The following is a 10134-nucleotide window of genomic DNA, read 5'->3' as shown; positions in this document are numbered from 1 at the left end:
TAGAGAGTGATAAGGTCCCACCTGAGCCTCCTTTTATCCAGGCTAAACACAGCTCCCAGCTCCCTCAGCTGCTGATCATAATATTTGTGCTCCATCCCCTTCCCCAGCTCCATTGCCCTTCCTTGGACACTCTCCAGAGCCTCAAAGTATTAATTGTTGTGAGGGGCCCAGAACTGAACACATTATTGGCTAAAATTAGAGAAAAAACATGGTGACAACCCTAACAATGCCAGGTGAATGGCAGCCTAGTACATGCTGATGAGTGAGAAGCACTGACAATTAGTAAGAAGATTTTGGAAAGTCAAGGGAACTTTATTGACTTTTAAACTGCTACACTCTGGAAAAGGCTTGGTTCACTCCTGACGACAGCTCTGCAGGAAAGCTTCTGTAGAGTGTGGAATCTGTGGGAAAAAAAATGACAAATTGTGTATTATGAGGTGTAAGACAGGGTGGAAAACATTATAAACAGCATAACGTGATAGGTAAATGAATAATGCACTGCCAACAGGGACACTGTGTTCAGTGTTGGTCAGTGCTTTTAGAGGAGATAATACAACAACAGAGGGGATTCAGATAAAAATAATTAAAATAAATAGAGGAATAAAGTATTTGCTATGTGAAAAGATAAAAAGGATTAGGTCCATTTAATTTGAAGACAAAATAAGAAGAAATATATTAGAGGTTTCAATATGATGAGTTTAATGCAAATGAAATATCCTGTGCTCCTATTCAGTGTTTCTCTCATTCAAAAAGGTGGAAACATTGCATAATAAAAATCCATAAGGAGTGACAAAAGACTGCATTTTTTCTCACAACACCAATACAAAACTATTCTCTGAAATGCTTTGTTCTAGCAAAATTAAAATGGACTGAATGCATATGAAGAAAACTAGAATATGCAAATTCATGAAGTTCAAGAAATATTTTTCAAGCAGTTGTAAACACCATCTCTGGATTAAACAGATCCTGCTCTGATATCATACCAATTCCAGTATACATTCAGGAGAGGGAACAGAAAGCCTGGGAGGGAGGATGCCATGAAAATGTTTTTTCTACAACTAATGGCATTATGACTTTGGATCTCGCATGCCCTGTTGATAATAGCCCTAAGTTGTTTATGAAGGCAAGATTCATCCTTTTCCAATGGCAAAGCTTCTGGCCCTGTACTTGCATTGCTGTAAGCCAATGAACTTTAAACTCTGTATGTTTGTGTGTGGAAAACTCACTGCCAGTGCAGACCCAAATCACGCCTGCCCTGTGCCTCAGGCTGGGATAACACACAGGAGAAAATCGACTTCTGGTGTGAAAGGGAAAAAAAATATTAGCCTGACAAATTATTTAAAAGCAAATAATAAGACTGAGAGCTATTTGTAACTGGAAAAAAACTAACAAGTCCCAGCAGAGACAGACTGGCAGGCAGAGAGTGGAGAAAACATTGTAGAGCTAATTAATTTATTACATAAATCCATAGTTTAACAAGTGATTAGCACTCAATATAAATGCCATAACCAAAAAACAGAACATTAGAGCTTTCAGGAGCATCAACCAGCATCCTTTTGGGAAGGCAGGACCAGTGCAGTGTCAAACCTTCAGGAACGAGTGGCTCATGACACACTGCACGTAGTGGCCAGATTTTTCCAAAACCAAAAGCTCTTCCTTCCCCATACTTTAAAAAGCCAACAAAACAAACCAAACCCCAAAAATCTCCAAGCCTACACGCAGTACAATGAGAAAGAGAGTAAAAAAAAAATAAAAATTGAAACCCCCTGGTCTTCACAACCCAGTTCCTCCTACATGCATTTCCCACAAACTGTCAACATGCCACAGGAATCTACCCACGTTACACATCACAGCACAATGCTCTCAACAAAGGCATCTCAACCCATGATGTTCCAGGCAGCCTTTCAAACCACCTTCAGTGTAAGTTCACCAGCTCTGTAATTAGGTGCTAAGTTTGATCAATCCGGGAATTTTTGCAGGATTCTTTGGCTGTTCAGAGTGATTTATGCCTGCGTGGTCTGGCTGGAAGGAACAAAGATTTGTCCCATGAAGAGAATGAGACTTTCCATACATCTAGTGAATCAATTAAACATATGCTCAGGTTCATTCCTATTTAAAACAGCCTTTAATCAAGCTTGGGGACCTCAGTGGTCCTGTCAGTTCCACGGAACTAAAACAGGCAGGTGACTGCTCCCCTAAACAGGCTTTAATTTATAAACATCAATAATAATGTTAATAATCATCGTCATAACAACATCTGCTCTGTTTGGCTTTACCTGAAAACATCAGACTTCAGGAGGGAACTATGATAAATTAAAAGCACAGGTTCTTGCCATAAACAGAGCTGGGGAGACAACACTGGGAATAACACTGATCCTTGCCAGTACGTTTTTCTTTGGTACATTGCAAGGTGTTGCAGGGTTAAAATGGCCATTCAAAATGCTTTTTTTGGTGTGTGATTAACTCTCAGCAAGTGAATATTCCTACTGACGCTGAGAACAGAAGGGTGTGTCATACGTTTCATTTTAGTCTCCAAAATCAGGGGTTAGGACGAAAGAAGGTGGAAAATATCATTTTAGGACACCAGGAGGTAAAAGACAAAATGTAAGAGAAAATTATAGGGCCATGTAAGCAGCCAGTTCTCCAGACAGCATGTTTCAGCACCAGCATGTTTCAGGTGTTTTACTAATCATTACATTGGTATGTGTTGAGAGAGTTGCTGCTAATGATTCTTCTCCTACTCCAAACCCTCTGCCCAGAATGGGAATAACAACAAATTTGGCAATCAATTCTTGAAGTTTCAGCACCAATCATGTCTGGCACAACTCACTAATCTAAACATGCATCTGCCTCTGTTTTCACCACACATACCTTAATTACCACAAAGCCTGATTTACATTGTTATCTCTCAGGTGCATTCGATGTCTTCCTGCAGCCCCTTTCAACTTCCAGATGAACTTTGGATACACCATCAGCCAGACAACACATTGTGGCTCTTTGGTTTCCAGTGCTCTGTTGCAATTGATATTCTGATATTCCCTTTATTTTATTTACCTTCCTATAACTTTAAGTTAGCAATTATGAGAGGAGTACAGAGCCATGGGCGTGCAGAACTCAATGGTGGTCAGGGACAGCTGCCACACTGCAGGTGACTGTCTGACCACTGTGATAAAGAACAGCAGTTCTGCTTACTGCAGAAGAGTTTTCCAGATGAATTTTTGTTTTTATAAATCTAATCTTTACTCACATTTTCTTGTCTTTCTAAGAAAAATTACAGCATTTTATTACTGGCTAAATTTCTGAAGTAAGTTTGCTTTTGCAGTTGTATGTGGCACAACCAAAATCTTTGCATATGCTATATATATGGGTATGTATAAATACAGATATATGCACAATAACATATGTGGAGGTGTCTTGATTATGCTCATTTGGGAGGAATAGTCAAAATTACAAAAGATCAAATTCAGTGGTTAAAAGACATATTTTAACTGGGACATGGTGCAATTCTTCCCTCTGATCTCTACTGTGACCTTATGCAAACCACATTATTTCAGGAAATGTTCTGATCTTTCTAGTCAATGATTGTGAAGCAACATTTCAAAGGAGGGTTTTGAGGTGTATTACAGTTTCTTATTCCATGGAAATACAAGGGAGAAGAAAAAGCACTCTTATCTTACGCAATCATTCAACACTTGTCTTAATGATGCATTCATACACCTAGTAACTTTCTGGGGTTTCTTTTTATCTTAATATTAATGAAAAACACACTGAAAGACAAAGCATAAAAATTAGAAGTTTAATGTCTGAATCATCACTGAAAGGACAGATTGACAACATATGGATGATCTATTAGATGGTCCTAAGCCTTGGGACTAGCCTGAGTGGAGCATCAGACCTCTGAGTTCATGGTAAACATGAAACATCTGGGGTTTTAGACAATTGTGTCTAAAAAGTCAACCTGCAACTCCCCCAAATATAGTTATTTTTAAAAACATAATTGGTTTTAATTCTTAAAGTACTTCTGCAGTATCTTGAGACAAGAGAGACTGCAATGGACCTTTGCTCAGCAGACACACTTGGGAGGAGGATTTGGGGCCAAGCCTTTCTGTGTTGGCTCCTCGTAGCTTCACAACACTCAGTGTTGTAGGTTCCCATCCACTGGGTCCTCTGACTTTGTCAGCTCAGTTCTCACACCCTTGTGAGCTGCTGTGTGAGGATGTGGCACAGAGAAGGAGGGGATAAGGGGATGAGATCCAGTGTGGTTCATCCCTGTGTTACGCTGGAGAGATGCAGCAAAAAACTGACAGACAGACATGCTCAGCCCACACCTTTGCCTTTGTGTGGCCACAGCCCACAGGAACCAGGAGGGGAGGAGACAGGTTGGGCAAAAAACAAGTGTGGGGATGCTGACATGTTTTTGTTTGCTTGCTTTTTGTAAAACTTGTGGGGATAAAAAGCCAATATAAATTACAGTTACTCATCATATCTGCAATTATTAGGGAGAGCTGCTCCTAATTTCAGTCCTAATTATGGTACTAGTAATTTCAGATGTTTTTTTAAATCAGTGTGAGGGACTGCAAAAAAGCTCCCCATGAAAACAAGCAGTGACCATGAAGGTGTAAAATGAGATAATTACAGCCTGAAACAAAGGCAAAAATGTTAGTATTCGACTACCTCAATGATAATTAAAACTTGCATCTGATGGTGTTAACTTAAGCATCTACTTAGGAATAGAAACCATTTTGTTCCTTGTTGGTCCTAATTTACATTCCTACAATGGTGCTGGAAAAAAAAGACAGGCCAGTGACCAAATGGAGGCGTCTGTATAGCCTTGAAGCAAAAACTCAGGATTTAAATTCCCTTTACTGCAACATGAGTTTGGTTAGGGGTGATTTGCTCTTTGCTTTCATTCACAACAGAAGCAGCCAAGTTCAGGTTCAAGAGTCTCTCAAAAGGCTCTTCATGCCCACATGCCTTTCTCTGACTCTGTGGTGTGAGAGCAGTGGGCTCCTCAAGCTCTCCAGAGCTGCTGCAGCACACCTGCCATCAAAAACCTCCAGTGGCGAAGATGAACAGCAAAACTGCTTCAATTTTTCAGGTGGAAAATAGTTCATTGTCAACAGACTCCTCCACAGAAAGCAAAGGAAAGAAGATCACCAGCAGAGTGCTGTAGGTTGGTGAAGCCCCCACCCACAGCAGGTACCACATCTCTGAACATCGACAAGGGAACCTGAGCCTTCCCTTGTTTGCTTTCTCCTGAGGTGTGTTTGGAGGCTGAAGCCCTCTAAGCACATCGAGGTGGGACCAGCCTATCCCGACTGTGGGGACCCAGCAGCCAGAACCCAGGTGTCTGCACCAGCTCCCAAAGGAAACTGTCAGGGCTCCACAACTGAGAAGAATAAATAACACAAAAGGAGGGGAAAGAGCAGTTATGAGAAACAACCTCCAAATGATCATATCTTGATGTATTTATTTACACTATTTTTCATAAATTCCACCAGCCACATCCTTAATCCCAAAGATTCTGAACTATGCAGCAGAACCATTATTTTCCCTGGACAGGGATACATTCACTTTCAAGTCGTTCCTTGGAAACCCTTCTACAATTAAGTCTTTATTAAAACCTTTCAGAATAAATAGCAGGTAAACTTAGAACAGGCTCCCTCCATGTTTTGCCAGTAGAAATGAAAGTGCTGTGTGTCCTGAGGGACAAGTGATTTGTTGCCAATAACTTAACAGAGTGCTCCTTACAAAAATATTCTCCCTTCTTCCTTAATAAGGTCCTTGTCCCAGTTGTCTTCTCATGCACACTCCTAAAGTGGACAGGTAAGAGACTGGGCAATCTCTGCTTCTTCAGGATTTCTTAAATACTCTTTCAAACAAAAATTCTTTTAAAATTAATTCATGCCAAAAAGAAGGCAATACCTCCTCCTTTAATGCCCTTAACTCTGCCGGAAAACAAATACTTCCACAGAACATTAGCAGCAATCAAATGGCAAACCACCTATAGTTAATCAAAGTAAACATTACAGTGAACACAAATTTGCTTTCTCTTACAGTTAATGAGTGTATATAGATGCCTACTTGGGTAAATAGGCTTCTCAGAAGGTTGTTTTTTTTTTTTCTGGAGAACACCCATAAAACTTGGAAATTCCAAATACATATTTTTATGTCCTACTGTGTAGTCACTCATAAACTTCATGTACATTTACTGCAAAAGTACCATTGATTATTACTGACTTATTGCAAGCCAAATATTTCTTTGAAACAATCTCATAAGGGATACATTTGCAATATTTTAAACAGCCAAAGTTAATAATCATAGATGGAATCAAATGGAGCCATTATTTGAAAGCTCTGGTACCATGCAAGGTACCTTTCTCACAATATGCTCATCCCAGCCATGCTGGCCCCCTTTCTGCAAATTCTTTTCCTGCAGTGTTCTAGCCCAGCAGAAGCTATATCCATCCCGCATATTGACGTTCCTGTGCAAATAGACTCGCTTAGAAATGAGGTTCCTTGGCATTTCCTAAACTTCAGAGTGTTTTCAAGTGCACTTCCTAATGCCTTTTACACTTGAGAAAGACTCGTGTAGTTTTAAAGAAGAAATATGAATTCTCATGGCATGAACACATGCTCTGTGATGAATATAGATTTTGCAATGTGTGCCATACTATCCACTCAGAATGTGCTGCTGTTGTACAGAATCACATGCTTGTTTCTCTTGAATAGAATTATGCTGTGAATAAGTCACTGTGAATCAAAGTGTCTCCTAAACCAATAAAGTACTGTACAACAAGCTCAGTAACAGCAGAACGGGGTTCAAAGGGTTACAAGCATTAAATAACACAGTGAGATGGACGTGGTCAAACACACAAGGTGTATGTTGAACTTTAGAGTCTTTAAGAAACTTTCAGCCTGGTTTAATTACTCATGAAAGATATTTTAATGCTGCTTTCCAAGAGGTCTTTATCTTGCTGCATGTTATCTTCCCAATAAATTTCTCTTGCCCCTCAGGCCGAATCATTTCAGTAGGAGTATATTGATCAAGTAGTGTAATGATTCTCTTCCCCCACACCTGACATTTCTACCATTTCATTTTTAGAGTTTTTTCTTTGATTTTCTCAATCATTAGCTGGTTTTATATCTGTGAGAGTGCATGACAGAACAGAGGGGATGCATACTTAGGTTTATTCAGCACAACTCTATCATCCTGTTTTTACACCAACATAAAGTTGGTTTAACACAGTGATAAACCAGGCCTGTAACAGCCAGTCCTTCATATCCCAGGAAGACAGAGTTAATCTCTGGGTTTTGGGTACCCTGAGCTACTACAGAGTTGCTCTCATAGTTGCTTTTGTTTCATAATTAAGCTCACTACTCTGTTTTGCCAGTCCCTCACATCTTGTGGAAGCCCGTGTGATATCCAGTGCACATAAGCCTGGATGTGCTTAGTTTTGAGAATATTCATCAGACTGGGGGATTTGGGTTTGCAGATTCCCTGTCAAAGGTATCTCACAGCTGTGGCTTGATAAACTGAAAAGCTCGCGTTTGCTCATCATCCAGATGGAAAGAAAACTGAATTGATACGTGTAGCTCAAGAAGCAAGTTTTTATAAGGCAGATGCAGAAAGACAGTTCTGGCTTCTGGGATGCCTGTGTGAACAGGAAGGATACCTCCCATCATGTCAGGGTTTGACGAGTGCCACTGCACTGAGTCCGACTCTCTTTCAGCACTGTTTCAACATCCAGGCAGCCATCACTGTTAGAGCTGCAGTTTTGTGATAGCTGTCACATGAATTTTGCTTTCAGCTGGCTTCATGTGGTTTTAAATCCATTCACAGCTCCTGCCATAAGGAGACATTTGTTTCTTAAGAGGAGAAAGATGTGCTGAGTGATGTGGGAAGAGGGACACGGTGAACACATTCAGAGGGGCTCTCAGGGATGCCAATCCCACAACTAGAGCTCATGATTTCTTCTGCATATCTCAGAGGCCCTTCCAAAGTATCTCAACCCATCTGTATCCTATCTGCTGTGGTTCCATGTCCCTGCCCTGCCTGCTCCCTCCTGTCACTGTGGGTGGGCTCTTGCCTGCCTGCCCAGTAGTGAAATGCATTTCTGCCAGTGCAGCTGAAACAAGGACTGCAAGGAAGTGTCAGGTTTTTGTCAAAGGCAGCTCCTGCAGCTGCTGGGGCTGGTACAAGGACAGGACAGGAGCATGTGACAGGAGCAGGCAGGACATCAAGCTGCCAGTGAGCTTCATCTTCTGGTTATGGTTTCACATCTCGCTGAGTCCTGCCAAGGAAGAGAGAGGAGACCCTGCCCCTCACCCTCTCTCCTCCCCCAGCCAGACTCTCCTGCCCCATTCCCTTGGGATGGTTTGAGTGATCAGGTAGCCCGGGGGCAAATCAATGCAGAGAATTGACCTGGTGGAAATCCAACACCGCAGATAAATAAATATGCAAGTACAAGAACATTTTACTGCCAGATATGTCAACCTGTCAAGTGAGCGGGCTCACCCTGAGGCCACACAGTTTCCAAAGCCAATATGAGGAGGCAGAAGGGTGCCTGCAGCTGGGGAGAAAGGGCAGGGGAGATGGAGCAGGACCTTTCTTTTCAGTGAAAGGTGGACACTGACTTGGCAGGGCTGCTGTACATAAACCCACCCCCTCTGGTTCTGTACCACCTGTGCTTAGAATGGAAGGCGGCTTAACAGGGGACAAAATTCATAGAGAAAAAATTTAAGTTGCTGTAGATTCTTTTATCAGGGTTGTTTGATTAATTAGGGACAGAAATAGACTTCTCTGGGCAAGTGGTTATGTTATCTCAGTTGGGAGAGTACCTTATCTCAGTTATATCAGATTACTTCATCTCAGTTGTGATCATGGAAGGAGCCCAAAGACATCTACAGCTACCTGAGAGGAGGCTGTAGTGAGCTGGGGTCTGCCTCCTCTGCCATTCTCAAGTGAAAGGACAAGAGGGGATGACCTGAAGTTGCACCAGAGGAGGTTCAGATTAGATACTAGTAAAGAAATTCACTGACATAGTGATCAGGGATGGGAATAAATTGACCAAGGAGTTGGTGGAGTGTCTGGAAGTGTTCAAGAACCATCTGGATGTGGCACCTGGGGACATGGCTTAGGGGTGATTATGGTGGTACTGGGTTGACAGTGGGACTGGATGATCTTGCAGATCTCTTCCAACTTTGATGATTCTGTAATTACACCCTCTAGGGATGAGGCTGCTCTGTGGAAATCTGTCCTAGCAATGATTTTTGTCTTGTCCATCACAGATCCCTGGAGTTCTCTGTTAGAGGACTGAAGGCTGGTAGGGTGACCCACTGGATGTGGGCTGGCTGCCTCACCTCCTGGCAGCCCCTAGAGAAGTCACCTGTGTGCTCACAAGCTCCTGACTCCACAAAACCAGGAACTCAATTCCCTCTGCACAGCCAAAGCAGCAGAAATGAGGAGGGGGCAATAACACCACTCTGCTATTGCTACCACTGAAGTAAACATAAATAGGTAACAAAATTGTTGTTCTCCTTTATTTTTCAATAAGTGTATTTAAAAATAGATAATATCTATGTGTATTTTAAAAATAAAGAATATATGTATTTAAATAAAATTACCCATGTTTTATACTACATGTTCATGATGCTTACCTTGCATTTTCCCCATGAAAACATGTATGGTTTATCCTGACAAACCACTAGCCCTAGTAAGAGCAGACCCAAATCTTTGGCAGGAAATTATGCTACATAATTTAAAGCTATTTCATACTAAGTGTGTATATTTTCAATCCAATGCAAGGTAGAAGAAAAGCCCCCACTCTTTTTCCTAGATGGATAAGATCTTGCTAATTTAAGAAAACAAAAAAAAAAATCTGAACATCTCATATTAAAATTAAAATTCAAATAAAGTTAAAGAAAAAAACTTTCTCCAACATTGTCCAAAGAAATTGTTATATTTTGCTATTGTGGAATTTCACCAGGACTCACTGAGTTTTTTTAAATTCCCATTTTCTGCATAACCAGCTCTTTGTCCTCTAGTTTGCAATGATTTAAATTTACAGGGTTTGCTGCCACCTTTTTCAGTTACTGAATTCAGAAATATTCCTCTTTAAGCAATCTTGCCTG

General features: G+C 41.1%; 1 long non-coding RNA gene across 1 annotated transcript in view; it reads right to left on the bottom strand.

The window, feature by feature from the left end:
- Positions 1–329: 329 nt before the first annotated feature.
- Positions 330–10134, bottom strand: part of LOC128822744 (uncharacterized) — a 65872-nt gene continuing 56067 nt past the window's right edge. The window contains exon 3 of the long non-coding RNA XR_008441581.1: positions 330–401. This is a non-coding gene — a long non-coding RNA (uncharacterized LOC128822744). The remainder of the gene's footprint in view (positions 402–10134) is intronic.

This window comes from Vidua macroura, chromosome 2 (assembly GCF_024509145.1).
Source record: "Vidua macroura isolate BioBank_ID:100142 chromosome 2, ASM2450914v1, whole genome shotgun sequence".
In the NCBI taxonomy this organism is placed as follows: Eukaryota; Metazoa; Chordata; class Aves; order Passeriformes; family Viduidae; genus Vidua; species Vidua macroura.
The sequence above is the reverse complement of the archived record's forward strand: the minus strand, read 5'-3'. Positions and strand labels throughout refer to the sequence as shown.